General features: G+C 40.1%; 1 protein-coding gene and 1 long non-coding RNA gene across 4 annotated transcripts in view; both read left to right on the forward strand.

Moving 5' to 3' along the window:
* LOC147620153 (Zn-dependent exopeptidases superfamily protein) overlaps positions 1 to 27195 on the forward strand; it is a 324985-nt gene that overhangs the window by 180652 nt on the left and 117138 nt on the right. The window lies entirely within an intron of this gene.
* Positions 18264 to 18704, forward strand: LOC147620155 (uncharacterized). Its single transcript, XR_015261750.1, has 2 exons — positions 18264 to 18358; positions 18470 to 18704. It is a non-coding gene; the product is annotated as an uncharacterized LOC147620155 (long non-coding RNA).

The raw sequence follows: 27195 nt of genomic DNA on the forward strand, positions 1-27195 counted from the left end.
CAACGTGGGTTAAAACTTACAAGTGATTGCACCTCTACCCTTTTCTAAGACGCTACTCCCATTGTCTAATATATGTACCATGTAGATGGGCATGGTGGTTGCCCACCCATGCATTGGTCATACTAAGCAATAGCTCACTTGGAATTCCACAGACAACCATGTTGTGAAATCCTATTCCTCAAGCTTTGTCGACTCTAAATCCTAGCCTTTAGCTTTGTGATTAGCGTCATGAACACATCAAACATTGGAACTATTATGAGACACATGGTTCTTCCAAATATTTGTAAGAAGGTGGTCACTCTAGAAGGTATCCCCTTGTGGTGCACTTTGACATGTGTTTGTAATTTTTTATTTTTTGGAGGTGTAAACTACCATTATTGGCATCATATGTGATTAGTCAAAATAACTTTATTTGCATAAGACACAAAAGATTGTGAATGTATTAAACATATATACATCACATGTTGATTAGTCAAAAGCATTATGTTAGTTTGAACACCTCTATTAAACATCCTTATGATGATAATATTTTATCACATGATCAATATCTTTAGAAATATAATATAATCGCAAGATGTAAAAGAGCATTAAAAAATCACAATGCTAAGAGGCCACGGTTATGTACCAAAAGGTCTTTTTGATCACTTGAAAGCCTAGGCTTCTAGTTGGGAAAATGTTATCTCAATAAGGGCATCACCTTTTGCAATATCCTCAAATGTATGTGTTTGAAGGGTTTTAAAAAACTTTATATTTATGCTCTTAAAATACTTGTACATTATTTTGAAACTTATCATGTGTGGTTGATAAATTGGATGCCTATTAAACAATATTATAAAGTTTAGCATACAACGATAGGTTAAAAGCCATATTTATGCTCTCTCTCTCTCTCTCTCTCTCTCTCACGCACGCATGCACACATGCAAGAATGACTCGATAAGGGAAACTTGTGCTTTTCTTTAATCAAAGGTGCTCTCCTCCACTTGTGAGAGTCAAGTTAAAAGTGATGGAGAGAGAGAGAGAGAGAGAGAGAGAGAGAGAGATGATAGTTTTATCTATATAATGTTATTTCAATCGTGATATATGTTAAAGTAGCTTAACTAAATCTAGGTTATCACAATTCACAAATGAGGGTCTAGCAGTGAAAATCGCAACGTTTTTATAACTAGAAGCACGGCTAGGTGTCGGGCCATTTTCGTTACCAGAAACACTGCTATTTTTGTTGCAACGGGTTTGCTGGTGAAATATCGCTGTTCAGTAGCGATATTTCGTTGCTCAGCCGAGCGATATTTCATTGCTCAGCAGGTGATAATATTTTCCCTGAAGAGTAGCAAACGCTCTCCACAGCAAAAAAAAAAGAGTTGGGGCAGACTGGGGAGTCGACTCCCCAGTCTGTCCCAGCTCTTTTTTGCAAAAATCAAAACAGAGTCATAGATTCAGATTTGTAACACAAATACAAGAAACACATACATTGTGGAGAATGCAATTGAGCCCAAAAAGTTATTATATTTCAGAAAAATATTGTTGGGCCTTTGGCCATATATACATAATTTTTTACAAAAGAGGTATGAAGAGGTGGGTGTCTAACTAGAATCCTCATCGAATTCCGAGTGATCTTCAGCATCCGATTCCTCGTCCTCTTGACTTGCTTCACACTAATAATCTGGATCCTCCTCTTCTTGCCATCAAGTGTAAGGTAAGGAAAGCATGGAAATATAATTAGACGTAGAAAAGAGAATGGTTTAGGTAACACATTACCTCATCAGGTTGAGTCTCCAAAACAGACTCATCCAAGCATACACCTTGCGTACGCATCCATGCCCACAATTGCGGACGGGGGGCTCTATACCCATAGTCATATTCCTCCTTTGTTGGGTCATGCCCACCAAGAACCTCCCTCTACAAAAAACAATTAAGAAAATATACAATTATTTCAAGAAAATAATATAGTACAAAAAGAAATAAAAGGAGAGAAGAAATGATACTTACGAAATGAGCAAGAAAGGAGGATTTCCCGCCGGAGCCGAAGTGCGAAGCCCCTCACTTCTGTAGTCAGGAAGCACTCGCCCCGTCGCTTGTTGTTGAAAAGCACCTGGGTGCTTTCTCACGAAACTACGTGCATGCCTCCACTCCTCGGCCGTACACACACCAAGCTTCTCCAAAAAAATTTTCGCTCCTCTCTTGATATATGCTCTCCTATTAGAGAGCAAAAGCTTGATGCGCCGCTTCATCCACTCCTCAGAGAAGTAGAGACCTGCATGTGGCACGGGGAACTCCCGACTTAAGCACATTGATAACATATTGCTTAGAAAGTTCATCTTGTGCTTTCCACTTTTTGAAGGAGTTCACGAACTCCAGGTTCGCAAGTACATGCATATGATTCATGACTTGCTTTTCTCGTGCATCCATCACGAGGGTACCATATGCATCCATGATGTATGGTAGGAGGCATGGATTGAATGGTGGAATGGGTCTCCTGGGGGATGGCTCATAATGTGTAGATGATGAGCCCCCTATTGGGGAGACGCATTGGGAGAACTAGTGCTGCTTTTTCCAAAGCAAAACCAGCCGACTCCCCCTACTCTAGCACGTCTACTACCCTCCAGACTCCTACTATGTGGTGGTGGTGGTGGTGAAGACGGACGTGAGGGAGTGGGGGTGGCTCTAGTAGAGGATGGTGGTGTAGGCTTATCACACCCATACTGTGATGGGCCTACATCACTCATCCCCACGCCACTTGGCCCTGCGCGCACCTATCAAAGGCGTGGTCTACCTCGACTGAGCAAGTGGGGTAGATTGCCTTCGAGGCATCAACTGGCCCAACTGCAAGTCCGCCTGTATATAAGATTAAAATATAAGACAAATAGAATGATAAAAGATTAACTTTGTGTATGTGAAAAGGTTTGATGAAACCATACTTGTGTCTATGTAAACTATGACCAAGCTTGCTGCCCATATCGCTCATTTATAATGGACAGCAGATTGGCCACATCGGGATCTTGTGAACAGGTCGATCAACATTGCTGCTACATACATGCATAGGCAACAAAACAAGATTGCTCTAACCCAAGCCATACTTAAAGCTTAGATACAACATGTGATATTAGAACATTGTTAAGACCTCCTACAATACTGCTTAGACAAGTAGGGTGGATAGTGCCCTTTTCGGATGATAGCTTCTGAGGACTTTCCATATGCTTCCCATTATTAAAGTCAAAGGCAACTCCTTTTTTGCAAGAGAAGGATATTGAGAAGATCGAGGGCTCTCCCTACACTATAACCACCTACTCGCGGATAACCACTCCTAACCTGACATAAGCAACATTCTAGATAGCATATAACAATGCCCCATATCTCTATGCATAAGTCCATTTCCTAAACCTGGCATCCAAGAGTGCAATAAACATGAGGTTGAATGAATAAGGCCACTTACCTCGCATATGTCAAGCCAACCAAGAGAAAAAAACACAAGCTTAGACAAAAAATACAGCCTGTGATATTAGGACATTGTTACGACCTCCTACAATACTGCTTAGACAAGTAGGGTGGACATTGCCCCTTTTGGATGATAGCTTCTGAGGACTTTCCACACGCTCCCCACTATTAAAGCCAAAGGTAACTCCTCTTTTGCAAGAGAAGGATAGTGAGAAGATCGAGGGCTCCCCCTCCACCATAACCACCTACTCACAGATAACCACTCCTAACCTGACATAAACAACATTCTAGATGGCACATAACAATGCCCCATATCTCTATGCATAGGCCGTATGCATAAGCCGTATGTAAAGGCCGTATGCATACGACATACGGTCTATGCATAAAGCCTTATTCATAGGCTGTATGCCGTATGCCATATGAATAGGCCTTATGCATATGACATATGGCCTATGCATACGGCTTTTACATACGGCCTATGCATACGGCCTTTACATACGGCCTATGCATACAACCCTTACATACGGCTTATGCATAAGGCCGTATGAACGAATGCATAAGCCGTATGCATAGGCCTTATGCATAAGCCATATGCATACGGCCTATGCATACAGCTTATGTATAGGCCTTATGCCTTATGCATACGGCTTATGCATAGGCCGTATATGCATAGGCCTTATGCATACGGCATATGGCTTATGCATACGGCCTATGCATACGTCTTTATGCATAGGCCGTATGCCGTATGCATACGGCTTATGCATAGGCCTATGTATAGGCCTTATGCATATGGCCTATGCATAGGTTGTATGCATAGGGCGTATGTATAAGCCGTATGTATATGGCCTATGCATATGCATACAGCATCATACGGCCTATGCATAAGGCATATGCATACGGCATACGCGTAAGGCCTATGTATACAACCTATGCATAGGCCGTATGCATAGGCCGTATGCATAGGCCGTATGCATAAGCCGTATGCATACGGCATAAGGCCTATGCATACCTAAACCTTAAACCTAATCCCTGACATCCAAGGGTGCAAAAACACAAATAGAAGAAGCATAAACAAAGAGGACTTACCACTACTAGCCGAATCCGTAAATGAACTGAATGCGTGGCCTATGCCCTTGGAGGTCGTTCACTTGAATAGACCTACAAAAGATTATCATATAAAATTAAAAATATTAGTTCATTATGCATAATAGCTATGCATAGGCCGTATGCATAGGCCTTATGCATACGGCCTATAGCATAGGCTGTATGCATATGGCATACGAACTATGCATAAGGCATACACATACGCATACGGCCTATGCATAGGCTGTATGGGGGCTGTATGCATAAGCTGTATACATACGACATATGGCCTATGCATACCTAAACCCTAAACCTAATCCATGGCACCCAAGGGTGCAAAAACACAAATAGAAGAAGCATAAACAAAGAGAGCTTACCTCTACTAGCCGAAGCCATATGAACCGTATGTGTGGCCTGTGTCCTTGGAGGTTGTTCGCTTGAATAGACTTACAAAAGATTATCATATAAAATCAAAACATTAGTTCATTATGCATAATAAGGCTATGCATAAGCCCTATTGCATAAGCAGGCTATGTATATAAGAGGCCTATTGCATATAAGAGGCCTATTGCATAAGAGGGCTATGCAATAGTCCTATGCATAAAGAGGGCTATGAATAGCCTAGTCCTTATGCATAGCCCTATGCATAAAGAGTGCTATGCACAAAGAGGGCTATGCATAAGAGGGCTAGGCTATGGCTATGCATAAGACGGCTATGCATAGCCTAGTCCTTCTGCCTAGCCCTATGCATAAAGAGTGCTATGGCTATGCATAGCCTAGTCCTTCTGCCTAGCCCTATGCATAAAGAGTGCTATGCATAAGAGGGCTATGCATAGCCTAGCCCTTATGCATAAAGACGGCTATGCATAAAGAGTGCTATGCATAAAGAGGGCTATGCATAGCCTAGCCCTTATGCATAAAGAGGGCTATGCATAGCCCTAGCAGGGGAAATTTTTTTGCGAGCACTTTCGATAGCGGCGGGTGATTCCTCCAAAATGGTGAGCGCTTTTCCATCTCTCTACTGTCTCTCTACTCTCACTCCCTCACTCTTGCACTCTCTCCCAAGGACCGTCTTTCATTCTCCCTCTCTCCCAAGGACCGTCTTTCATTCTCCCTCTTGATCTCACTCTTACATCCATGCTCTCCCTCTCTCTTTAAACCCCCCAGTCTTATTTTCTCCTTATCTCTTGATGAAACTTAAAATTAATATACAAGGTACAAGATACACCCCTCTCCCTCTCTCCATGCAACTCAAAATTAATATACAAGGTATGAGATACACCCCTCCCCTCTCTCTCTCCCTCTCGCCATGCATGAAACAATTACAATAGATTATGTCATGCAAATTATAATTGATGATTCAAAATATCAATTTAAAATAGACAATGTCATGCAAACTACAATTGATGATTCAAAATATCAATATAAACCCTCCATTACTAGAGTCTCATTCATACAATGTCAGAAGAATATGCCATGTAGTTCAAAAGTAGATGCCATGAGAATATAGTTCAAAATAACAAAATAAAACCTCCATTCCTAGAGTCATTCAGGTACGTGGAGTCATACTTGAGCTCCTAATTCTGTTATGTGGCCCTTTAGAACGAAGGGGCTGTGATGATGCTATCCAATTTGGAGGATATGTCGGGATTGGCATAAAACGTGGAGGAACATGGTAAAGAAAACGTGCATTAGATGGTAGTGGATAAAATGGAGGTGGCATAGATGGTAGTGGATAAAATGGAGGTGGCATAGATGGGGAGGGATGTGCATACACTACAAGAATGGTCTATACATAGCGACCCTCATATAAATATGAAGAAAATAGCGGGGGTCGCTTTCGTGGATGCTTATGCGACCTTTAAAATGCAGTTGTATATGCCACCGTAGTAGCGACCCTAGCAAACTGGAAATGAGTGGTTTATGCATCGAGATTGCGATGCATAGCCCACCTTTTTTTTGGGTCGTTTATGCATCGCAAATCTTTAAAAAAACTAAAACGTGTATTCATTTTCTTTTCGCCCGTTTCGCACGCACTGTATAGCAGCTTCAAACGTTTGATTCATCTCACAATCCCAAGCTCACGGCGGCATGCACTGTAGCAGCTTCCAACATTCGATTCGTCTCTCAATCCCAAGCTCACGGCGGCCAGGTAAGGTGTGTGTTGTTGGGGTATCGATGGCACCAAAAGGAAAGGCACAGTGTGTGGACAACATGGTAGTTAAGCGCAGTTTTTAAGGAATTTTTCCAAGGTGTCTTGTCCCGGCATCAGGCCAACAGTCTTCTGGACTGGCCGACTAGCTCCCTTCCTCACATATATATAGCACAAGTCATTTTCATCAAGAAGCAAGTCAATTCATTCATTCATCAGTCTAGCCATCAGTAGAAGTCATGTGAAAGGCCAAGGGTCACCCACTTTAGGGCTCACCTAGGGCTCAGTCATGTACATACATTCCTCTCTCTCTTCTCTCTCCTGTCTTAATCATGTCACCCTGACACCAATCTCTGTCTCATCAAGTTCTGACACTGTACTTATTTGACTAAGCAAGTGGTTGTAACACCTTTTTGAAACTCTTTGGATTGCCTTAAGAATTCATTACTTGATATTATGTCCCATTGTCTAGACATAAACAAGGCTAGCATGGAGGCCAGATAGTTGATTTTAGTGTGATTTGGATTCTGGGGTGCAACTTAGTTTTAAGGGAGTTCCTCTGAGGCAATTAGACCTTGGGAGAGGGGCATCCATAGGACCCACAATTGATTAGTCATGTCGACGAGCATTAGTTTTGGTTTTAGCTATTTATTTCATAGATTGACAATACTTTGATTATTATGAACCAAGTGTGTGGGTTCATGTTGAAACCATAAATTGATGAGCGGGCAACCAAATAGAGGCTTCTTACTTAAGAGTATGATTAAGCTGTGAAGGGAAGTTCAAACATGTGAATTATCTTAATTCTCTCTCTCTCTCTCTCTCTCTCTCTCTCTCTCTCTCTCTCTCTCTCTCTCTCTCTCTCTCTCTCTACCTTAGTTAGACCCACCCTTTCACGCTACCTAAAACTCTCTTAAACCCATAGATTAACCTCTTATGTGCACAAGGAGGGCACTCAGGAGGTCAAAAGACGATGTGCTGATTTGATTTCAGATGCAAGTATGGATGCAAAGGCTCAATATGTTTTTGATACTCTGAAAGAGGACTTCCATCAATCTCGCCAGGATTAGAGCAAGACTGTTCCTCAAGTTACTTATAAATTGCAACTACCATCTCTGGTACAACCGCTTAAGAAGCTTGCACAAACTGCGGTCATTATCTTCTTTCTGGGAAAGATACCATCTGCCCAATGATGTTGCGCAATGGATTCAGTCTATCCTTGGTGGCTCTTTTGTGGAGGGGGTGTACTTTGCCTCCCGTGGGTTTTATGAAGTTCACCTCATAGAAGCAGCATGTGCTTGCATTTTCTCCTTTATTTTATGGCAGGAAAATGGTACATGCTATGCCATGGTCCCCCAATAAGAACTATCAAAGTCTCATATGACATCATTGTCCTGTTTGGGTGGAGGTGGTTAATTTCCCAGACTATATGCGAGAAGAATTGCCAGGATTGGCCGCTGCACTGGGCCAAGTTATCTGCCCCCCTCGCCCTGCTAGGAATCGTAATAGATTTTGTTTTGTGGGACACAGATACCCCTACCCTCCCCTCCATTGCAGTCGAGGTTGAAGGTTTGCCAATGGGCCAAAAGTACTTTGAATTGAAATGGGGAATTTTTGCAGGAGCTTGTTTTTCATGCCATAAGTACGGGCATCTGGCCTCTGAATGCCCTACTGTCTTGCATCCCCCTCCAGCCACTGCTATACCTTCTCCCCTGGTTCAGCCCACTCATAAGCAAGAGACTATTGGGTCCAAGAACTTGGATAAAAATGCCTCCAAAGTTGGGAAAGTGGCTTCGCAAATGCTAGCCATAGCTAAAGGCAAGGACAAAGGTAAAGAGAAAGAGAAGGCTCCTGATAATGATGGTTTTTTACAACCCAAGAGGGTGTTGAGGCAAAGACCCCTTCAATCTCGCCACTAGGATGATGCATCTACTCCTACTCCAGGCCAAGCCTCTACCTCAGCCACTCCCCCGGTTCTTCTCAATTGGGTTGGAATTCTCAAAAAACACATTCCTGTTTGTGGGTCTGAGGAAGGGCTATCCTTTGACCCAGGGAAGGAAGGGCTGCAACCCATGATGGCTAATGCTTAAGCACTCTTTGGTGGTATATTCTTGGTCTCCTCCTTTGTATATATCCTCATGCTTGACAAACTCCATTGTGTCACTCTTAATGTACAGGGCCTCTGCAATCCTTCTAAGTGGAGGCTAGTGTGGAATTATGTTTTAACCAGGCAGCCGGACATTCTCTGTTTGCAAGAACATAACCAACATTCTATGGCTGGCCAGGCTGGCTATTTTGGGGGCTATGATATCCACTATGCAGGTACTAAGCATTTCTCGGGTCTTTGCATATTGGTCAGACATGAACTGCAGCCCCAGCTTGCCTTCAATGATTGTGATGGCAGATGGATGGTGATTCAATGCGATGTCAGTGGTGATATTTGGGAATTTGCCTCTGTTTATGCCTCACAAACTTTTGCTTCCAGAGCTTCCATGTGGCATGCCATTGCTTCTTACCCATGGCGATCTTGTGCCCTTCTTGGCGGAGACTTTAATAACTCTCCCATGCCATCAGACAACACTACTCATAGATCTCATATGATCCCTTCTGAAAAGCGATCATGGGAGGAGTTACTTACCATGACACATGCACAAGATTTATGGGCTACACCTATCATCATAATGCACACTGGAATAGTGGGCTACACCTATCATCATAATGCCTTTACTAACTATGGTGAAACCTTGTAATAACACACTGTTGTTAAATGCTTAGGAAATTTACGGTCGTCCCTGAGCATACACACCCACCTGCGATGTGCAGAGATTCTTGGTGGCACTTCAGGAAAGAGATTCGCTTGAGAGTGACATGGCCTCAACAGAAGGTACACAAAGTTAATTCACTCAATGCATCTGATAGGTACTTCTCGAATAGCATTAATTATATATTCATATAAAAGCGCATTTAATTTGCAGGAGGCAGCACACTACTACATGGTAGCCTAATACCGGCGCTTATGCCGACGTCATTGAACGGGGTCTAAAAAAGCCCCGTCTCATCGATATAAACGCCGGTATATGCGTCGGAACGACGACGTCGGTATAAGCGTCGGGAAACAATACCGGTGCCTATACCGGTGTCTATACCGACGTTTAACCGGCGCTAATACCAACGGCTGTACTGGCGTTTATACCGGCCACGATACTAGCACTTATACCAGTGTGTATACCTATTTCTATACCGATGTTCACTGGCATATATACCGACGGCAGTACCGACACGAATACCGGCACATATACTGGTGAATATACCGGTGTATATACCGGGGAATATACCGACGCTGTACCAAAATTTTTTTTTTGGACAGAATAGTGCTGCCTGGCTGCCTGCAATGAACATGATCAACAACAGCAAACAGACAGCACCATTCTGTCTAAAATAGAGCACAAAAATAACCGTGCTCGTTTTTTTATTTTTGAGATCGATAAACAAGAAATTAAATTAAACATTAATACTCAAGAATCTTTTGATCATATACCATTAGTTTGAAGGTCATCTTACATCATGGTAATGCCTCCCAATTGATGGTCTCTCCTTCTTCTTCAAGCATCTCAAATAAGGCCACAAGGCCATGTTTGTGAGCGTACTTCTCCTCTCGCCTACTTGGTGGGTGATTCATGGCCAACTCCTACACAAACGATTAACAATTATAACTTTAAAAATCAACATTTAGCCCACGTACATACATTTACATAAATAAAATTGCTACAAATACTTACGAATTCATGGCACATGGTTTCGTAACCACCACTCCCAAGATGAGAAGCCCCTACTGTTTGGAGTCTTGCCCTTGCCGCCTCTCTTTGTTGTTGAAACCTCTCTGGTGTCTCTGTGAGCTCCTGAGCAATGGCTGCCCACTCCCTGTCATCTAGCCAAACAGGTTTCTCTTTCCCCTCTCTAAATGCATCCCTCGCCTCTGACCTATGATGCCCCATCAAAATGCGAGTTGTATACTGTATCCACTCATTAGAGACGACATTCATAGGGTCAGATGGCTGAAACTCTTGCTTTATCTTTGTATTTATATAATTTTTCTTCCCCTTATCTTGCTGATCCCATTTAGTCATGATAGAGTCGTGAAACTGTATAGTGCACAATTGTCGAATGCGTGTCTTCATTGCCTTCCCTGCACTATTCATTATTGGTTTCCCATCCCTAATTGTGTATATCTTGCTGTTGTCATGGTCATGTGCACCCCAGGAGGGAGTGGAAGGTGACCCTATGGGTGTGCTATCAACAGATGAGAGCGAAGGACGACGCTCACGTGGTGGTGGTGTCATAGCATCTGTGGCACTACCACCACAACAACCTCCCCCTGAAGACCTACTACGTGAGCGACGTCTATGTGAAGAGGTGGTAGATCGAGCTATAAGAGGAGTGGAAGGCTGTGTGGTATGAGGTGTGGGAGCTGCTGTCGTACCCACGGGTGTGGGAACTGGCGTCGGGAAGCCAGATGGTGAGGCAGATGTCCCTGCTCCAGAACCCCAATAACTCTGAGCCATGGCTCTGTGCTCTGGAGTCATGGACGAAAGAAAACCATATAACTGCTGGGGACTCATGCCCTGCGGTGTAGGATTAAATGAGAAATCAGGACTGTAGTCGTAGGGCGGTGAGTCACCCATGGCCTGTTGGACAAAAAACCATATGACAAACTTGTGCGAAATGAAAATTACACGGTAAACAATGAAAGAACCATATGACAAACATTAACAATGATAAACAACAATGGTAAAACTATATCAACTTCTTGCACCTACAGTAGTGATTATGATGGTAAACATTAACAATGGTAAACAATGAAAGGACCTTTAATGTCATAAAATCATTACAAATATGTCATAACTATTTGCATAATCATTAAGATACATCATTTTAAAAATCATTATCTATTCTATCATCCTCATTAAGATCAGTAGCCCCAAAGAGATCTATGTCTATGTACATTTCAACATCCTCATCATTAAAAGTCCCTTGATGAAGGATGTCCTCATCATCTATGTCTTCTTCCTCAACATGTTTTTCAGCTTCCTTGGTTTGCACCTCTTCATTTGGATCTTGCTCTAGTTGCTTCTCTTCATTGTTGATATCGGCTTGTTCTTGCTGCTCTCCACCACCCTGTGCATCCACATCACCCTGTTGTAGCTCAAATTCTTCAAAAATTTGCTTACTACGAGGGGCGACTTGAACCACAAATAGCCAGCGTGGATCTTTTGGATCCGCTTTAAAGACAACCTGCTCACAATGCTCTGGGCGCACAAAAGTATCTTGCTGATCGGTCCATACCTTTGTGGAGTCCACTTGGATGAGGCCACTCTTGTCTCTACGTACAGTTGCATGTGACCCATTCGTGATTACCTTGAACCACTTCACATCAAAGATAAACAACTCAAAACTTCTGAAGCCAACCTTTAATATATCTTGAATGGTTCCAAAGTAATCAAGCATTCCAGTAATTGTGTTATCATCACTTGCACTTGCACGACTTTCTTGAACAAACTGTGCTGTGACACCACAATCAAAGGTTGCTCTTCTTTGGTCTATTCGTTCTACTCGAAAATGACATCCATGTGACCAAAACGCCCCATATTTGTGATACTACAAATAGCACATAAAGATTGTTGATGGAGAAACAAACACTGAGACATGTAGAGAAAAAAAAGAGAGACATGTAGAACTTAAACACTTACATGCCAATCGCATCCTTTTGTAAGCTCCTCCTCCTCCTCTGTTATAGTTAAACCAGCACGTTTGGCTTCTAAAATTGTAACTTCTAGCCATCTACCTGTGGGAAAGTCTGGAAGAGCTTGCATACCTTCTGGATATGGGAGATTTCTTGTAGTGCGATTTCTTCTGAAACTTAAACGATCTTGTACTCGCTGTCGCTTGAGAGCTTCATATGTCTCAATCCACTTCTCCATTACATGAGAGTTCAAGATGCAAAATTTATTGATTTTTTCCCTCAAATTGTTATCCATCTTTCTCTTAATGCCTTGGCCTTGAGGTTCCTCACCAATGACTTGCATGTTAGACTCTTGAGACCATAGTCGAGGTATCTCTGGATCTGAGGAACTTAAATATTTAGTGATGTAAACAAGGGACTCTTGTATCAGCCACCCTTCTGACATACTACCCTCTGAGCGAGCCATTTGGCGAACAAATCCCTTTAATGTCTTCATAAACCTCTCCAAAAAGAACATCCATCTTGAATGGACTGTTCCAGCAACTGCAACGTCATCTACAACATGAACTAGCAGATGCATCTGGATTGTTAATAAACTTGTAGGGAAAAACTTCTCTACCATGCAGACTATGGATTTTAAACGCGCTGTCTCCAAAGTGTCTCTCTTTATCTCTTTTGAAGAAATCCAGCGCACCAATGTGCCAATCTTATAGATAGTAGCTCTAATGTCTTCAGTGAGGCAATCTTTTATTGCTATGGGTAGCACAAATTGTAGAAACTTGTGCCAATCATGACTCTTGAGGCCACTAAGATCATCATCCTTTGTAAATGCACTTTTCAAGCAATGCATACAACCTGTAGGAGTCCGAAACTCTGAAATTGTCCTCTTGACTTGTTGTTCCTCCATCTTACTAAAAACCCATGGGGCTCTTGGAAGTAGCACCTTTCCATTGGGTCTAGTGCGAGCCCACAACTCTTGCATGCAACCAATCTCTTCCAAGTCATCCCTTTGGCCTTTAGTCTCCTTTTTTCCTGTCATGGTCTTCCATAGAATGTCAGCTACATTCTTGAAAATATGCATCGGGTCAAGCAAATGGTTTATAAGGAGATCACCCCAATAGGGGAGTTGGTGAAAGATAGAGAGCCTCTTCATCCCAGGACATGCCAAGTTGCCACATTCCTCCCATTTGATCTTCCAATCGCTTGCCTTCAATGCACTTGGAGGAGGTCTTCCTAGATTACCATCCCGCAATTCATTATTTTTTGGAAGATACCTAACATGTCCTTGGTAGACATTCTTTCGTAATGCTTTTGAGTATCTTGAATCATGTCGAGGACCACATACAGGACATGCATTGTAACCCGATATAGACAAACCTGAGCATTCTCCATAGCCAGGCCAATCATGCATTGTCCACATGAGAATACCTTGCACAGTTGTAAGTCTTTGGCCACTCTGCTGCTTTGACATGTCCTTCACTTCAATTCCGTTCCACAAGGTGCGTAACTCATCAATAAGTGGTGCCAAATATACATCCATGTTCTTCACCTTGTACTTTCCTGGAACTATTAATGAGAGCAACAAATGACCTTTCTTTATTGCTAACCATGGCGGAAGATTATAATTCACAAGGCAAACAGGCCATGTGCTCCATGAAGAGCTCCTTAAACCAAAAGGGTTTACACCATCCATTGCTAGGCCAAGACGGAGGTTTCGAGGTTCTTCCTTAAAAGCTGGCCATTTCTCTTCAATGTGTCTCCATGCAGGTGAATCAGCAGGCACACGCATCACTTCATCTGTGGATCGAGTTGTGGCATGCCATGTCATCAAGCTTGCTATAGATTTACACCTGAACATGCTTTTTATTCTTGGGATGATTGGAAAGTGCCTAAGAACCTTTACTGGGATAGCTTCCCCCTGAACATCTTCTCTATATCTGTTAGAACCACAATGGGGACATTCTTGCAAATGCTCATATTCATGGCGGAAGAGGCAACAATCATTGCGACAAGCATGAATATTATTGTAATCCATGCCTATGGATTTCAATAACTTCTTGGCATCTGCACGAGATGGAGGCATCTCGTTGCCGCCGGGGGGCAATATCTGGTCTTTCAAAAGCCTGCAAGTATGGCAATATCTGATCGTTACTATTAAGATTTAGTCAAATACAAGTTGAAAATTTATCATTTCAACATTAGGTGTAATCTCCAAAAAAATTCCTTACTTGAATAGTTCAGTGACACTTGTATTAGACCATCCAAAAATTGACTGCAAATTTAGCATCGTAAGAGATGCACGCAATACAGATATGTTGGCACCATTGTATAATGGAAGGCGTGCAAGTTTACGCATGGCCTCTTCCTCTGGTTCATAATTTGACCGTTGAGAATGTCGTGGTGGATGATCTTCATGTTCATGCTCCTCGAAGAGAGCTTCTTGTTGCTCGATGAAGGCATCCAACATTTCTTCCATTGGACCTTCTTCCATTTCCTGACCTTCTTCCATCCCCTCGGGTGCTGTTAAAATTGAGCTCCATCTGTCACTCCCTCCTTCGATATCCTCATCCTTTGTTGGGGACGAGAATTCATAGGTGCAATGTTATCAAGATGCGGCTGCACACTTGCTTGGTTGTACGATTGAAACCGTAAATTTTGCAAGCGCTCCATTGGAAATATGCCAGCGTCATGAACATGCTGGTTGCAAATCCTTCGTTTTCGAAAGATTTGGTACTTTCATCGCATGCATGGACACGCTATTCTCTCTTCAAGATTGAGAGGCTCCATCTAGCAGGATAACATGTATATATAGCTCATTAAATACAAATCATTATGCATTACACAAAGCATTATGTAAACCATAAAATAGAGCTTCTTTTTCCCAACCGTGAGGGAGATTTTAAAAATAACATTTAAAGCGTCAAACGGGCTTCTTTTCCCCAGCCGTTGAGGGAGACTTTAAAAATATTAAAAAAAGCGTCAAATGGGCTTCTTTTTCCCAGTCCGTTGAGGGAGATTTTAAAAATAACTTATACATTAGCTTATCTTCTCTCCATACAAAATTAAGAAGGTAATTAGAACAAGGATGGAGAGAGAGGCTATCTCTATTCATAAATAGCTATTTATAAAGGCCTTATGCAAAAATCTATATGCCAAGATTCTGTAAATAGAGCCTACACATTGAGCTCTATGCATAGAAGCCTACACCTAAAGCTGAACGCATAGAGCCTTATGCATAAAGCCTATGCATAATGATCTATACATAAGCTTATGTGTACTGCTCTATACGTAAGTCTTATGCAAGCTTTATGAATAAGGTTTATGCTATCATATGCATAGTAAGGCTTGCAAGCCTTAAGTATAAGCTTGCATAATAAGGCTGCAAGACTTATGCATAAGCTCAATGCATAAGCCATATGCATAAGTCTTATGCATAAGCTCTATGCATAGAGCCTTATGCATAAGCCATATGCATAAGTCTTATGCATAGAGCCTTATGCATAAAGCCTATGCATAATGATCTATACATAAGCTTATGTGTAATGCTCTATACGTAAGTCTTATGCAAGCTTTATGAATAAGGTTTATGCTATCGTATGCATAATAAGGTTTATGCTATCGTATGCATAGTAAGGCTTGTAAGCCTTAAGTATAAGCTTGCATAATAAGGCTGCAAGACTTATGCATAAGCTCTATGCATAAGTCATATGCATAAGTCTTATGCATAAGCTCTATGCTATAAGCCTTATGCACTATGCTAACCCTTAATCCCATCACCCAATGGTGTAATAAACATGATCTTGTCTTACATGGATAAGAGATCTTACCTTGATAACATATATAAACTCTATGAATAATGAGAATACCTTATGCATAGAAAACAGAGCATAAGAAATATATGTTATATGTATAAGAGAGTATAAACATTCAAAAAGCTTATGCTCTCCATCCATGAAAGGCACTCTACATCAAAAAAAGCTTTATGCATAAAAACATAACGCATGTGAAGCCTTATGCATAAAGCTCATCCATAAGATTTATACATAAAACATTATGTATTAGGCTTTATGCATAGATCTTAATTCATGCATTTAGCTAGATTCATATAGCTCTATGCATAAACTCTATGTATAGATCTTGCATAAGCTTATAAGCCCTATGTATAGAGCTTTCATAATCTTACAACCTCTATGTATAAAGCCTATACATAGAGCTTTTGCATTAAGCTTTTACAAGAAGGCTATGCACTCGGGGGGGTCACTCGTATAAATATGTAAGTATCACGTGGGTTCAACAGAAGGACATTTTAAATATTTAAAACTTACAGAAATATATTTACAGAGGGGATTTATTTATTGTATTTTAAAAAAAATTTACAGATTTGAATAGGAAAGGATACATTATATTCACTAAAAAATTCACAGATAAGGGACTTTTTAAATAGGCCTTGAACGCACGTGATATAGAGGATTTACATATAGTGACCCCCCCGAGGCTATGCATAGAGCTTTCAACAAGAAGGCTATGCAAGCTCTATGTACAATGTCCATGCAAGCTTTCAAGAAATCTATGCATAGAGATTTTATAAGCTTGTAAACTCTATGCATAAAGCCTATGCATAGAGCTTATGCATAGAGATTTCACAAGCTCGCAAGCTCTATGAATAGAGCTTATGCATAAAGCTTGCAAGAAGGCTATACATAGAGATTGCAAGCTTATGATAGGTTTTATGCATAGTTCTTGCAATAATCTTATGTATAAGCTTGCAATTGCAAGAACCCTAAACTAACCCTAAACCATAAAACATGGGTGCAATAATACGTAGAAAAAAGCATAAACAAGGAAAATGGAAAGAGGGTCTACCTCTTTTTTGCGAAGCTGAAGGAGAGGATTGGTGAAAGATTGGTGAAAGAGCTGCAAAACAAAATATTAAACAAAGTAATTAGTAAATTAAACATAAGAATAAGAACTAATACAAAGTAATACAAATCCCTAAAATCTCTATGCATGCATTAGGAGATCTATGCATACATAGAGAGCTCTCAACATGCATAGAGAACCAAAAAGAACACAAAACCCTAAACGGCCTATATCCTAAATTAAAAAGCAAAAGCAAGAGCAAAGAGCATATTAGTAAAAGCAAGAGCATACAAGTTAAAGTGGAGAAGGAGAAGAGGAGAAAAGAGGAAGGAAGGAAGGAGATGCTTAAACGCACCTTCTCTGCAACGCCGCGAAAAACAGAGAACAATACGCTCTCGGCTGTAAAAAACTTACGAGCGTCGGTATGTGCGTCGGCATGTGCGCTGGTATATACCCCGGAATATGCGTCGGTATGTGCAACGGTAAAAGCGTCGGTATACGCGTCGGTATACAAAAATTTAAAATTAGCCCGCCCGACTTGTGTCCTCCAAGATTACGACGGGCATACCGATGTTCGACATTTGCGTCGGTATTTTAACGTCGGTATGCCCTCAAGCTCTAGTAGTGGCACAGGCTCGTGTCCAGTCAGGGCACACCTCTCGCCTTGGCCGGATGGGCTCTAGTGGCTTTCGAGCACTCTTTGTAAGTGCACAAATTTTTTGTTCGTCTATCTATAGCTATTTGTATATATATATATATATATATATATATATATATATATGTATATGTATATATATATATATGTATATGTATATATATATATATGTATATGTATATATATATATATGTATATGTATATATATATATATGTATATGTATATATATATATATGTATATATATATATATGTGTATATATATATATATATATGTGATCTCATATGCATTCAATTCACTGCTTACTTATATATATGCAATGTTTAAATGACAGAGAAAGGATTATGGTCGAGCACCATGTGTAGACGAGATACGGAGAGCCACAATTTACGGCTACAGAGCGCTACAGAAGGAGATGCCGACACCCGATGCTTTTGTAAGTAATTCTATCAAATATTATTTTATGCCAATCAAGATCTGCATGTGTTATATGTTATGTGGTTTTTTTTATACTCAAATAGCTAATAGACATTTTTAATTGTTGCAGGAGCAACATGGTGAGAACGACATGGACGAGGTTGCTCGACAGGTAGCAGCAGGGTTATCATCGCAACCACCCAAGAATGTACAAGAGGAGGACTCTTCCTCCGATGACTCCGATTAATGATAGAGCCATTTAGTGCTAAGTTTGTAGACATAATTTTTTGGTACATATAGTCGCTCATTCAGAATGATGGCACTCTTTCATTAACATTTTCTTTATGTATGTGTGTTTTTGGCCATGATGCACATGTGTTACATCTATCAAGAGTTTCTTGAAGTGTCTACCTTCCAAATCTATAGATTTAAATGTTAATTGATTGCAAAATTTAATTTATACTTACCGTAATCGATGTCGGCCATTGCTTTTTCAAAAGTCGATGTATGTCGATTCTTGGGTCTTTTGTCGTACACGAATGCGCGTGCGTATGTGTGTGTGTGTGTGTGTGTGTGTGAGAGAGAGAGAGAGAGAGAGAGAGAGAGAGAGAGAGAGAGAGAGAGAGAGAGAGAGAGAGAGAGAGAGAGAGATGTATGAGAGAGAGAGAGAGAGAGAGAGAGAGAGAGAGAGAGACCAATGTTTACGTGAAGTGTGTGTGTATGTGTGAGAGAGAGAGAGAGGGAGAAAGAGAGAGAAAGAGAGAGAGACTAATGTTTATGTGAAGTGTGTGTGTGTGTGAGAGAGAGAGGGAGAAAGAGAGAGAGAATGTGTGTGCAGGATACACAAGTGGAGATAATGTGTATGAGAGAGAGAGAGAGAATGCGCATCGGCTAAAAAAAACGTTCAGAACAAAGGTCTTTTAAGCGATTCCAATGGCTAAAAAAAATAATACAAATTGTGTCGCTTATGCCACCCAAACTTGGGTGTTTATGCCACTCAAAAAGGGTCGTTTATGCCACCTTCGTAGAGTCATTTATGCCACTAAGATAATGTTGTTTATGACACCTTTGTAGGGTCGTTTATGCCACTCAAATAGGGTCGCTTATGCCACCCAAACTTGGGTGTTTATGCCACTCAAATAGCGTTGTTTATGCCACCTAACAACGTGGTTTATGCCACCCTCGAAAGGTCGTTTATGCCACCCAAACGCGATGTATATGCCACCCTAAAAATGTGGTTTATGCCACTCAAAAAGCATCGTTTATGCATCTCAAAAAGCATCGTTTATGCCACTCAAAAAGCATCGTTTATGCCACTCAAAAAGCATCGTTTATGCATCGTTTATGCATCTCAAAAACGTCGTTACAGAGGTCGTTTAAACGATGGTCAAGAGTGACCTTTGGAACGACTTCTGTGTAGCGACCCATGTAAGGGTCACTACAGGTTTCTACTCTTGTAGTGATATAGCCTAAGACCTTGATTCCACGGTGGCAAAGGTCGCAGAGTTGCCATCATAGGTTCCACCTGTGCCCTTTGCAATGCCTCTGTCTCCTTGCCAATGGTAGGGATGAGTTTAGGTTGTCCCACTGACACCCAAGTGTCTTGGTATAAATCAGGTTAAGCCCTTAAAGGTGCAAGTGTTAATGTGATGTTGGGTTTATCTTGAGAGAAGAGCCTTCCTCCAAATGAGGTTTTGAGAGACTATTTTAATCTTATAAGGGAATTATCAAATTCCCTATATGCTGTCTCAAGCGTATAATTCGTACAATCTATCTCAAATGTTCTGTAGAGAGTGTGTCTTCTTCTTCCTCTTGAAAGGAAAAGTGGTACTCTTCTAGGCTTTGAATCTTGGTTTCTCTTTTAGGATTGGCATTATGAGGCTCAATCACAACCGGTGACCATGTAAGACATTCAACCATGCTAAGCATGCTCTCCTGAGCTTGCTTTTTGCATTCCGTGTATGTCATGTGATCACTATTATCCATTTGGGGTGGTTGGGTGGGTTCTATTTTCTTGATGGGTCTATGTGGTGCACTGAGCGAAGAGTAAGAACTTGTTTTATCCTCACTTAGTGATGTACTAGAACTTGTTTCATTCTCTTACTTTCTTTGGTTTGTGAGTTTTTCATTATATTTATCCATGCGACGAGATCGAATTTTCTTTTGGGTTTTTGTATCCTGTGTCGCACATATGGGTGTTGTGGTTTGTATTGTGGTTTTTGAGGTGGATGCTCCTGCATCATGTATAGCTTTTGGCTCTTTTGGGATTGTGTCCCCTTTTGGGTCTTTGTCCTCCATAGGCTCCTTTTCCCTATCTTTTAACTCGACCTTGGTTTCGAAAGTTTTTTGTAGTCCCTTGTTTTTCTTGGGTTTAGAAGGTTTTGTTTTCTCTTTTAGGTTCTGTTTTAAAACATGTTCTTCTACCCATGTTGAGGTATTGTCTTTTGCTTTCCTTTTGACTGTTTCTCATGTCTTGGCTTGTAAGCGTGTAAACACATTCAAGGGTACCGTGGACAATTGCCCGTTTTGTACACTTAAAATATTAAGAGTTGCATTTTGTGAGACAAGTTGCATTGAAGCAACTCGTCTTGGGCAATCTTGGAACATGTGATCAATGCCACATCATTTACACATGGGTCACAAGGTGTCAGTGACTATGGGCATGGAAGTATTCCAAACTGTGCAATTTGCCACCTTGTGAGGTCCACGACAATAGAAACACTAAAGTGTTCGATTAACTGCCTTCTAAGTAGTTTCTACCCTTTGGACTGTTTCTATTTGTTGCATGGAAGATGAAGGTTTTGAGTCCATTGTGGATGAAGCAGGACACTTTTTAGTATCATAGTCAAAGGTTTTACAATATATGTAGTATAGAAGAACAGGTGTCTTGTATGCACAATGAGGATTGGGATGGTCGTAGTGATTGCACTTAACACAAGGCAATTCGTTTCTCACTTTGAGAGGCATTAAGGATGTCTGGTTTTGAAGGTTTTCATCCTCTCTTAGATATGTTAACAGGCTGTCAGGTTTTAAGCAAGGCTGCATAAAATTCTGGGAATGTTAATTTCGAGATTGATCTTTCTTCTACCATTGCTTCACTTGGTTTAGATGAGGAACTCCTTGTAGCATGATCATCTTCTAGCATATTGTCATCTAAACGTATTGCTTCTTTACAACATTGATCAAATGTTTCTGGATTGGATAGAATGATCAAGTTGTGTAAGTTGTTATTCTTCAAGCCCATCATAAAACATCTCCTCAATTGAACATCGTTTAATTTTTCCCATGACTCATAATGTGAGTCCAAGAGTTTTATCCTAAGGATAAAATCTCTAATGGATTCATTGGGTTGACGTTCAATTGAATAGAGTTGTGTTGTTGCACTCCACCGATCACCTTGTCCGAAAAAGCCATGTATAAAGGCTGATTTCAAGGTTTTGAAGTTGATCTTGATCGCCGGCATCAATGCGATGAACAATCGACTAGCTTTTCCCTCTACGCATAAGTTCAACGCATGTACCTTAGTAGGGAAGTTGGGATTTCCAAACGCTTCATATCTCTGTTCAAACATTTGAATGAATTGAACAAGGTCTGTTGTTCCATCATATTTGTCCATAATTGGAAATTTGTACGGCCGTATTTCTGTATGAATCATTGAGGCCGTATGTGAGTGCTTTTATTGGAAGAGACTCAGTAAGTCCTTGGGACATCACCCCTTCCTTCTAGACTAGTCAGTATATCCAAGGTGTGGGCATCTAGGAAAGGGTTGGTTCTTATAGGATTTGTAGGAATGTTGGACAAGGGGTTAAAGCCCGATGTAATTGAAGTGACAGGGGGTGTAAAACGTGATGATATGCTTGTCATTTAGACCCTTAAAAGATAGCCCGAATATGGCTCGTCATCGTTTTTGTACTGTTTTTTACGATTTTTCGTGGTTTGACTTTTTTGCTTCGATTTTCGAGTTGAATTTTGAGGTTGATGGTCGGAGGCCAAAATGGTCAATTTTGACTTCGGACAACTTTCTTCAAAGTCAAAGAGCTCGATGTCAGCTTTCTGATGAGCCCTAAAGCGCCTTCATTGGATATACGGTTTAGAAGATATACGGGCCTCCAAACAGGGGTGTTTTCTAGAGTTTTTTTTTCACGGCTTGCACTTTCACGGCCGGACCTTTTCACGGCCTGCACTTTCACGGCGGACCATTTCATGGCAGACCATTTCATGATGAACCCTTTCACAGCTTGCACTTTCACGGCGAACCATTTCACGGCCTACACTTTCACGGCTATAATTTCTCGCCGAAATTTCCTTCATGGCCGGAATTTCTCGTCGGAATTTCTTTCACGGTCAGATATCGTTTCACGGACGAACTTTTTTCCGTCGCTTGCACTTTCACGGATGGACTTTTTTCTATTCACGGCGGTCAGATTTCGGTTTCACTAATGGACTTTATTCCATCGCCTGCACTTTCACGAACGGAATTTTTTATGTTCATGGTGGTCGGATTTCCGTTTCAGGAATGGACTTTTTTCCATCGCCTATACTTTTACAGACAGACGAAACTTTTTATGTTCATGGCCGGATTTCCGTTTCACGGACGGACTTTTTTTTGTCGCCTTGCACTTTCACAGACGGAATTTTTTTCCATTCTTCACGGCCGGATTTTCGTTTCACGAATGAAATTTTTTCCGTTGAACGGACGGAATTTTTTCCGTCGCCTGCACTTTCACGGACGAAATGGGTTGGGTTTCTGTTTCACGGACGGAATTTTTCCTTTCACGGATGGACTTTTCCGTTCACGGCGGCCAAATTTTCGTTTCACAACAAACGAAATTTTTCCATCGACCGCAATTTCACAAACGGATTTTTTTCTGTTCAAGGCCAAATTTTCGTTTCACGGACGGAATTTTTTTCCCTTTTAGTCTAATAGAAAATATGAATTTATTTTTTTTTGGGGGGGGATATTTTTTGAATTTAAAATGAAAGGGATATGGGAATTTTTTCAAAAAGGTAAGTAGGCATCAAAAAAGTCAACCTTTTAATGACACCCCTTACACCCTTCATAAATGACCCTCAAAATAGACAAATTGACAACTCATGAGCATCTACTCATTGAATGCTCATTAGCCTTAACGAGTTATGTAAAAAAGTGATTAAAAATTAATCCAAGATTAATTCTTTCACTAATCTTTTCCTCTTTTATACTAATCAAGGTCTCTAATTAACTACTAATCCTTAATTAATTCACACAAGTGAGTACATCATTGGATAGAGCAAGGAAAAACTAATCTTTATATATCAACAATTGTGTAAATTAATCTAAATTAAGAGATTAATTAGACTCTTAATTATAGTCTCCTCTTTAAGATAAAATTAAGCAAAGAGAGTCAAATTTCTCCAATTGATCAAAAAATTGATGTGATTAGGTGTTTTGATGCATCCAGATGCTCTCAAAACACTCAAAAATTTAAACTTTGACTACTCATATGATCAATTTAGACCCCAACTAACACATTTTAATTTTTGGCCTCTTGAACAAGGTTAATCACCCTTAATGACAAAAACCAGACCATTAAGAGAAATTAGTCAAATTCAAGGATTTTTTTATGGTTTTAAGAAATTTTTTGAAAGATTAAGCTACTCCTAATGCTTCCTAACACTCTAATCCAAACAATTTCAACAAAAAACACACAATTAAACTAGAATTAATGATCTTAGATCTATGTTTAAACTAAAGAGAGCTAACATTCACTAAGAAATGCATTCTCTTGCATTGTTTGATGCAATGGATGCAAACTAAGCCTAATACAAACTATGTGCAAGCCCTAAGAACATGAAAAACCATAAAACAAAAACAACAACAAAAACAACAAATTAATCTAAAAATTAAACAAAAAATATTATTTTCAAAAATAAAAAAGAGAGCTATTCTACACCAAATCTCAAACAAATCACCATCAATTCCACATCTTTTTTATGAAAAACCATCAATCAATATAATGGGCAATGGTTTATGCGTAGATTAGAGGCAAAACGATGGAAAAAGCCAAGGGATGGCTCCTCGTCGGCAGCGGCTCCAAAAATGTCATGGCTCACCCTAACCCTCCTTGAAACACATCCATTGAAACACATCCAAAAAGAAATTACCTGGTGAACCGCAACTGTCGTGAGAGGATCTTTCCAATGGCCGAACTCGTAACCCTAGAGGTCTCCAAGCTCTACAACTCCTTGAGAAGCAATTCCACCACGTCTCCCATAAGCGTTGTTACACCATCGCATTGCACTACGGGTCCTCGTCTCTCCTCTCACCTCACTTCACTCACACACACTCACTAGCATACATTAGGGAGAGAGATTAGCAAGAGAATTAGCAAGAGCAAGACTCAATTGTACAATGGGAGAGTATCTTGCATTATGAGAGAAATTCACTTATATATATGGCCATAAGTGTTCACACTCACTTAAACTGTGGTCAGTCGGGCACTTTAGGCTAATGCTATTACAATGGCTACTCTTATAATATATCTATGAAATACATCACTTAGGATTTCATCCTAACTTGCTACCACACACTCTTGAAGTGGGAATAACCATAAATACTCTGTCACACCATTACGGGCGCCCGTCCAAGTTGTAGCTTTGGACACTATTGCTTCATATCCTAAATGTATGACCCTTCGGTGTATCTACTGTGACTCCTTGATGTAAGATAATGGTGGTAGCTCTTGTTAATCCTAGAATTGGATTAACAATTCTTCATCTCTATCTCATGCTTCGATAGTTTTATACCTTGTTTAATGCACTATACTAAATGTCATGCTTTTGTTTAATGTTAGTAAAAACTATATAATGCAACATGGTCAGAGGGAAGGCACTTTTGCACAGAGCGTGTGGATTCTAAAGTAACACATTTAATTGTGGTGTGATGGCAACTTTTGAGCAAGAAAGTCAAGCTAGTAGACATGATACTAATGTCATAGAGAACAATCTTGAGTATTGTGAAACTATTCAAGATATTCTTGAGGTTGGGTTTAGAGCATTTAGTCTATTCATATTTGATGTCAAATGGTTCAAGGTGATATATAGAGGTGGTCAAGCAACCGTGAAGAAACATCCAAATGGGTTCTTTCAAATTGATTCCACCAAGTTTTCGGGGAGAAAGATACTTTCGTACCACCTCAACACTGTCAACACGTCAGTAACCCAATCAATACTAGCAATAAATCTTGATGTAGTATAATAAAAGTGTAACCCCTTTGCTTTGTGATATTAGGTTGTGTTTCACGTCAATCGAATTAATCCAAAGTGGTGGTATGTTATACAAGTTTTCCCTTGTTCAAAACATATCTTTCAAGATCAAGATGTGGAGGTCGAATCTCTGGATGAGGTGCAAGTACTACCCCAAATCAGCTCATTAGAAGAAGACGAAAAAGAAAACATTTTGGAGGAGTATGAGGAACATCAATCCGAGAAAGATGACGAGTCACCTATTAATCATGACTATGGTTCATTGGATAATGATAGTGATATTGATATGGAACCCCATCTTTTCATTAAGTTTCCATTAGATATAGACATTGATGAAGCAACACATATGGATTTATTATATAAGATGGGATAGATTCATGATCTTAACATTGTTTCCCTTCTCAAAAGTTTTCTACTATCTTTTTTTTGCTCGAAACATGGCTCCAAGGGTAATGAATGCTTCTTTGAAAACTATAATCATTTTATGCGTCTATGTGACATGTATAACTTAAATTCAAAACTCAACAACTCTATAGAATTTTATGTAGTGAGAATAGTAGCGAAATTTGGGTTTATTTACAAGATGGGATAGATTCATGATCTTGACATTGTTTTACTTCTCAAAACAACTATCTTTTTTTTTTTTGTTCAAAACATGGCTCCAAGGGTTCTAATGGATGTTTTTTTTACTATAATCATTTTCTGTGTCTACGTGACATGTATAACTTAAATTTAACACTTAAGAACTCTATAGAATTTTATGCAGTGAGAATAGCAAGGACATTTCACTGCTATTCTTGCTACTCAAGCAATAATAAAATTACATTATAGCAATGAAATTTCGTTGCTATACTCGCTGCTCAGCATTAAAATTTCGTTGCCTAGCAATGAAACAATAGCCAAACTTTGCTACTATAGGTGCTGCTAAGCAGCAAAATTTTGCTCTACTGAGTACTGATATTTTACTACGGGACAAGGACACAAATCCCTGATATCCTAACAAAATAAACGTTACTGGAACGCTACTAGTAAACGCTGTTATGCCCCCGACGTGTTGTAGTGTCGTCAAAAGTTAGGCCATTGTAGTTACCTTTTGTAATACTATTGATAAAAAAGACGTTTTGGTATATAACGTGGCCTCTTAGCATACGGTGATCTTTTATGCTCTTTTATGTCTTGCGATTATATTATATTTTTAAAGATATTGATCATGTGATAAAATATCATCATCATAAGGATATTTAATAGAGGTGTTCAAACTAACATAATGCTTTTGACTAATCAAAATGTGATGTATATATATGTGTAATACATTCACAATCTTTTGTGTCTTATGCAAATAAAGTTATTTTGACTAATCACACGCGATGCCAATAATGGTAGTTTACATCTCCAAAAAATAAAATGTGAAAAATTACAAACACATGTCAAAGTGCACCACAAGGGGATACCTTTTCGAGTGATCACCTTCTTACAAATATTTGGAAGAACCTGTGTCTCATAATAGTTCCAATGTTTGATGTGTTCATGACGCTAATCACAAAGCAAAAGGATTTAGAGTTGGCAAAGCTTGAGGACTAGGATTGCACATCATGGTGGTCTGTGGAATTC

This window comes from Cibotium barometz, chromosome 32, assembly GCF_041138505.1.
Source record: "Cibotium barometz isolate CiBa-2024 chromosome 32, ASM4113850v1, whole genome shotgun sequence".
In the NCBI taxonomy this organism is placed as follows: domain Eukaryota; kingdom Viridiplantae; phylum Streptophyta; class Polypodiopsida; order Cyatheales; family Cibotiaceae; genus Cibotium; species Cibotium barometz.